We start from the raw sequence: 6813 nt of genomic DNA, 5'->3' as shown, positions 1-6813 counted from the left end.
TCAAAAATTTAGAAGAGAGAAAAAGAGGAATTCGAGTATAGGTATATTACTTGGTTGAATTTGCCTTTATCGAGTGCCTTTATATATAGTTTTTCTCAATTCCTAAAATCGAGAAAAGTATAGTATTCACTAAAAACAATTTATTTTATGTGATAGAGTCACAATATTTTGTTGGTAATAAGAAAATAAAATATTAATCAACCAGATTCAAATCCACTAGTTAATATACGCTTTTATATTTAAATAAAAGATATTATTTCCCGAATCAAATATCTAGATTATTTATTTTATTGTTAAATATATCAACATCGAATGTTTTAATTAAAATAAACGCCGTACACTTAGTTTTGGATGTCCAAACCATATCCTAATGGGCTTAAGTGGACTACTTTAAGTGCTCTCTCGAACCTACTTAAATTTAAATGATCATTTATTACTTAATGATTAATTAGAGAATTTCACCCTAAACTCTTACATCTTTAACAAGGTGCCCACTCAATTTTAATTCGTGTCAAACTTTACTCTTAAGTTCGAAGATGTTTCAAAACTCCCAATTCCGTCTGAATTTTAACAGATTTTGATTATGTGGATATCACGTGAGCTCAAAATTAAGGACGAATAGTAAATGGACATAAAAAAAATTCGTTAATCATTTACTTTTTTTTTTTTTCTTCTCTATTTTGTTATTTATCGGTTAGTATCCCATTTTTTCATTGATCTTCACTTTTCTCTCTCTATCTCTAAATTTTGGGAATACGATTATGAATTTTCTTTTAAATCCCTGAGTCTTCTTGTTGTGAATATCAATCCCCCATGTTCCTCTCGTAACAAGAATATCATGCTTTATTGTCATACTCTTTTAGTTACATATTAGGCCTAAGAGCCACTGATTCCCAAGAGAACGATTTTGTTTGCTAATCTTATTATAAAAGTGTGTTAAATCAATCAATTATGGAATCAGTTTTTAGGTAAGATAAAATTGATTATATTTTAGTATAGCTCGATTCCATATATGTAAATCTCATTCATCGATCGTTGATCATATCTCAAACTCTCAAAAATTAAGTATTTAATATGTTTAGCTGTGAACGAACAGTAAAAGAGCTTGAGTTATAGTTCAGCATTAGATCAATCACAGCTATGGCCATCATAGTTATAGTTCCTTATACGATGCATCTAGTTAAACTTTGTCGAGGCCAGTTATAGACTATCAACAGAGATTGCTTCCACTGAGTCAACCTATAGTTGCAGACTGAATATGTGATTCTAACACTAGATACCTTAAACAGTTGATTCATCAATGACTAATTTTAGTGTTCTACCCAAACTTTAATGTTCCATACTCTTATAAAAATATCTAAACTAGTTACTCTAGAAGGCTATAGATTTGATGGTTGTTATGTTATTTCCGATGAAACGAGATCAAGTCTCTCTCTCTCTCTCTCTCTCTCTCTCTCTCTCTAAACAGTTTTGATGAGACCTCCCAAATAAACAAAAAATACTAATGTTAGGCATCAAATAGCACATCAATGGATAACGCTTCTTCCCCCCTTAGTTGAGTTTAACTGTTTTCGCCATAATGAATAATTGCAAAACCTATTTCAAACAAGGAAAATGATATGAGCGTATTGAGATATCCACATATAACACGTACATGTGTGGTAATATGATTCGGCCTTAGATCAAACGACATGGCATGTTCTAATGTTAGTAACAAATCGAGTATTTAAATGGTTACGCCGAACAACACACATTATGAATCAAGGTTAGTCTAAAATGGAATGGTCAAAAATCAGTTTTACGCCAAATAAAGATTTGGGTTGCACTAACACATGTGCTAAGGAAGAGACTTGTAGGTTGGCGAGTTGATTAAAATTACGGCTTTTCTTGGGATATCCTGGAGGAACGAAAGGTTATACATTCGATTGTCTTGAAGGAAATAATGGTTATGATAATAAAGAATGATAAGCCAAGAAGTAAACTTGTTTATCGAGATCTTGGGTGAGGAATGCTTCCACCTTACGAATAAGATATGATCTCATCCCAACAATTGAAAAAACATATCAAAAGCAAAGTCATATATATCTTCAACGTAGTGGGAGGATTTTTGACTACCTGATAGATAGATTTCCTACGAAGATGCTCTTATAGAAATTTCTGATTCGGATGAATACATCATTAATTATATCCTACTAACAGGCTACGACTAGTCCAAAAGTAAAACTATGGGCGATTATTATTGATTTATTTTTTTACCATCGGACGTATCAGTCCCTGACTAAATGTTTAGTCACTGAACGGAGTTAACAAATCTTTGTGTCCTTTATAGTTTTCCACTGTTTAATTACTTGTTTATTTGATCATGCTTAAGTAATTAGTTGTTCAACTTGTTATCATAACCACCAATTGAATAACCATCTCGAAACACGTTTAGTACTTTTAGAACGAAAGCATGTCACTAAGAATAAATGCGTTGCCATGCCTAGATGTGCGCCTAGTTGAGTTAGAATTAGAGCTTGATGGGCATGATGGCATTATGGTAAGGCTTTAAGTGGTTCGCAAATTTTTCTGACCTAACTCTATTGCCCGAGCGCATCAAGATGTAAGTGACTCGGACTTGGTTGCGCCAGAGCTAGTTGTTTGGGAGGTTTCGCTGCGTTGTGCTTCAGACCTGACCTTCTTATTAGCACTGCTATTTTCCCAACTTTTGTTGCTGAGTTGACTTCGTTGCAACAGTATATCCCGCACTACGTTTTGTCTTCTAATAACTTTGTGTATTTATTCCGAACAACCTACACTTGCAAACCATATGATCCGCTCTTTTGTTTTATTACAGAATTGGATTCTCTTCCCACTTCAGTAATTATTTTTTAAGGAATTAAATTGGTTGCTTATTTAATGATGGGATTAAGACTTACACCATAAGATTATTATTTGTATTTGAATAAGCATTCTTTTTGCTAGTGCAAAATAAACAATCATATAGAATCAATAAATACACTAGCTAGTCAGTTTAAAATACGGAGGTGACACGTCATTTTTGACATCACCACAATCAGAGGAATCGTTGACCTTTCATATTTAGACTATCCACTACTTAAGCCATTAGTCGATAATAAGCTATAACCCATGGTGGTTAATTTTATTTAATAATTCCTTGTTTGTTGTGGAAGAATCCTAATTTTGTCTGCCACACATTCGGGAAAATATATGATTTTTTTTCTTCGCTGATTGTAGTGTGGGAATATCAAAGGCAAAGCGACCCAATGCGATTATAAGGGTCTTGATTTTCTCTCCATGCAGAATAATCAAGCTTCCAATGGCAGTAGGTCTAATATAAGAAATTATGATATTCAATAATTTGAAGTTGAACCCACTACAGATAGACTAGTGGTTTAATTATTTTATATTTTTTAATTGCGTAGTTGAGTTTTACATCACATATCCGTACCCTCAACAAGTTATGCGTCCCGTTCGAGAGTAAGTTGACATGCCTCTAATTACGAGGGACGGTGCAATTAATGGTACTAAAAGAGGTAATTGATTTCTTTAATTAAAAAAAAGTATACTTATACATGGTGAAATTCTGTGTATTCAGAGACAAGATATCGCACATAATATAGAGCCAATATATACAACAATTTTTTTATGCAATAGATGAAAAAATATAAAGCAGTGCATATTAATAAAAGACACAAAAAAGTGGAAACTCAGTTCGGTGCAACGTCACTTACTCTGAATGGCACTTTGACCAGTGGAAAGAAAATTCAATATATGAAAAGTAGTCAATAGTACACAATGGTCTTAAATGAACGATCCCCATCTCAAAGCTTTTTTCTTATTACTACTCGTGAATTCCAATTCAGGATCCCCCTGAATCTGAGCTCCCTTCACTTCCACTCTCAAACACTCTCTCAAGTATTTGGTAATCTTCGATGTCAACGCTCGTGAATACTTAATCATGAAATCACAAAATTCAAACAACACTAACGCTCAATGAAACATGAATAGCATCTAGAGAGTCATACCACACATACCACACAAATAGTTTCTCAGTCCGCACGTCTAAGAACCCTAATTGTGTGAATGAATGCGCCAAGACTTCTAAGGGCATAATCTTTTTGTTTTATAAAAGTCAACACCTCTGGAAGTTGAAATAGGGTTTTCTTACCCATTCACGCGGAGAAAATATAAGTCAAAGATCATCCGAGCATCATTATGGAGAAACATGAGACTTACTAGAAATACAGTTATGCGCACAGTGGCCAAAATATATCAACATATCCTGGAGCATGTTGCAAGACATCTTGCGGAATAAACTTGCCATACAAAAATAAGCCAACAATACACGCAACAACAAACTCACCCTTTGGCTATTTTTTAGGCAAGTACTTCTAGAGCAGTACTCATCAGACGAAGTCTCAGTTAAAAAAATAAATTGACATGTCACACGAAGACGTATAATTAAAAGTGCCTTATAAAGGACAAATTAACTAAAATCTCCCTCTGAATGCATAAAAAACAGACCAAAGACAAGGATATACCAAAACAGAGAGAGACGTAAGTCTAAATACACACACAAGAATACTGAAGCAAATAGAAAAATCAACAAAGTAGTACCAAATATCCAGAACATAAGCAAACTATCCATAAGAAGTACATACCAAATAAGCAGAACAAATCAAATCTTTTTAGAGAGAGAGAGAGAGAGAGAGAGAACAAGTAGTACCATATCTTCTTATGTTGCGCTAGATGAACTGTCTTCAACCTCTTCATCTTGAGCCTCTTTTTCCTGAGCAGAACTAGTTTCCTCAGCATGAGAGCCATGCTAGGGGGAGGAAGCACCTTCAGTGCGAGCAACAGGCGCCATAATTCTAATCAGCCCTTCAAAAATAGCTTTTCGGCGGGTAGAAGTATCGATGTTCTCTTGTATCAAGGCTTTCAGAATGCGGTTACGCATGGGCCCAGAAAAAGGGCCACATCAAGAATCTCATCATCTGCACCAATATCAGCTCCGACTCGCAAGATGGCCTAGCAATGTCACGAGCATGCTTTCCTTCAAAAAAACATGTGACTGGATTTCAGCTTCCCCAGAACAATACCGACAATGTCATCAACACGCATAATATCCTTCTTTTGAGATATAGCAATCTCACTGATCAAAGAAGGAGACCCAATAGGGAGCTTCACAACATAGGACTCAGGATACTTCACCGTGTAATCAAAGATGAACTCTCCAAAATCAAAGGAAGAGCGACTACCTATTTGATACTCTCGAGACAAGCAAGAGAAAGAGTAACTCCTCAGCCATGTGAGGAATGGGCCAAATTTGTAATCCCGATTCTATAGAGGGCCGAATTCTTGGTACTCATAAAAGCAAAGGGAAGTAGTCATTTATTAGGCCATTCCTTCTTGTCATCTCCAGACAGCTTATGAACAATGGTCTTCATATAGAGCAAACGATCGACATCGATAATCCTACCTCGACCCAGGTAGTCATTAATCACACCCGGAGAGAAGTCGAAGCACAGACCTCTCACGAACTTTCCTGAATTTGGGACTATCAAGATGACGAGACCAGATAGCAGATTCACCATAAATTTTTTCACCAACTTGGGATAGTAGGGACCACTCCCAATGAAAGTCTTCATCGACTGCGCATCATTCAGCAGCTCCATGATCTCAACATATTCTTGAGCTGCCTTAGACAACTCATTCTTAGGCAAAACCTTCTGATGATACACATAGTTCCACTTGACCGGACTTTCTTCTGAGTGGAAGGACACATTATCATGAAGCACCGAAGGAACGTTCTTTGGAAGCTTCTTCCAAGCCTTTGAGCGTTTGGCAGCACACTCTTCCATCTTTCTCAATAACATGCTTCTTCTTGATCAACTTCCTCTTGTTCAGACTATTCTTCTTCTTCTTCTTCTCTACCACCTTTTTTTCCCTTCTCAGCAATCTTCTTTTTCTTGGACACCAAAGAAGGCAACACAACATCATCTTCAAAAATAACTTTCATCCTCTTAGAGGACTTCTCAACAACAACAGGCACAGACTCACTGGGAGCCTCAACACTTCTCTCTTCCATAACTTTCTCAGTCTCAGCAACATCGTGTTATGAAATAGTGGGGGAATCTTTCTCGACATTAAGAGCAACATGAAGAACATGATTCTCAACATGGTGATCAACCACAGCATTGGACAAACCAAGAATGCCTCCAATCAGGGTATCCAACAGAGATTCTAACTTGTCAGAATCCTTTATCACATCTTCGTTCTCAAACTTATCCTCTATGGCTTCTTCCTCAATACCACTAGCAGCCCTAACTCTAGATTCTCTTCAGTACCAGCACCAAAATCAGTAAATAATGGGAACAAAAATACCTCGAACCATTACATGAGGTGCTTCAATCAGCGAGATGGTCAACTGATCCTCGGCGGGGGCAAAAGGAATATCTTCTTTAGTAGACGGAGAAGAAGGAACAATTTTTTAATGTGGTTTTTTGCACAACATTTGCGATATGTGTCCCACGGAGGATTTCTCCTTCTATATGTTATGAGGGGCTTCTATTTCCATGGTATTTCGAAGAGATAATCTCGGGGCTAGTGATGACTTCCTTTGGTCACAAAGGGATCGAGGTGAACGAGGATGAACCAGAAATAGCTAAGATCTCCTAAGGTCCTTGGGAGAGTAGTACTAGGTGGTGGTGAGATTTTATATACTTGAGTTGGATAACATGGTGTCTTCTTGCTCATTCTTCTAAGTCAAGGTGACAAAATAGAACAATAATGGGTCAAAGGTGGAGCCTT

This window comes from Urtica dioica, chromosome 7 (genome assembly GCF_054948205.1).
Source record: "Urtica dioica subsp. dioica isolate 48M chromosome 7, U.dioica_male_clone48M_v1_H2, whole genome shotgun sequence".
NCBI lineage: Eukaryota > Viridiplantae > Streptophyta > Magnoliopsida > Rosales > Urticaceae > Urtica > Urtica dioica.
The sequence above is the reverse complement of the archived record's forward strand: the minus strand, read 5'-3'. Positions refer to the sequence as shown.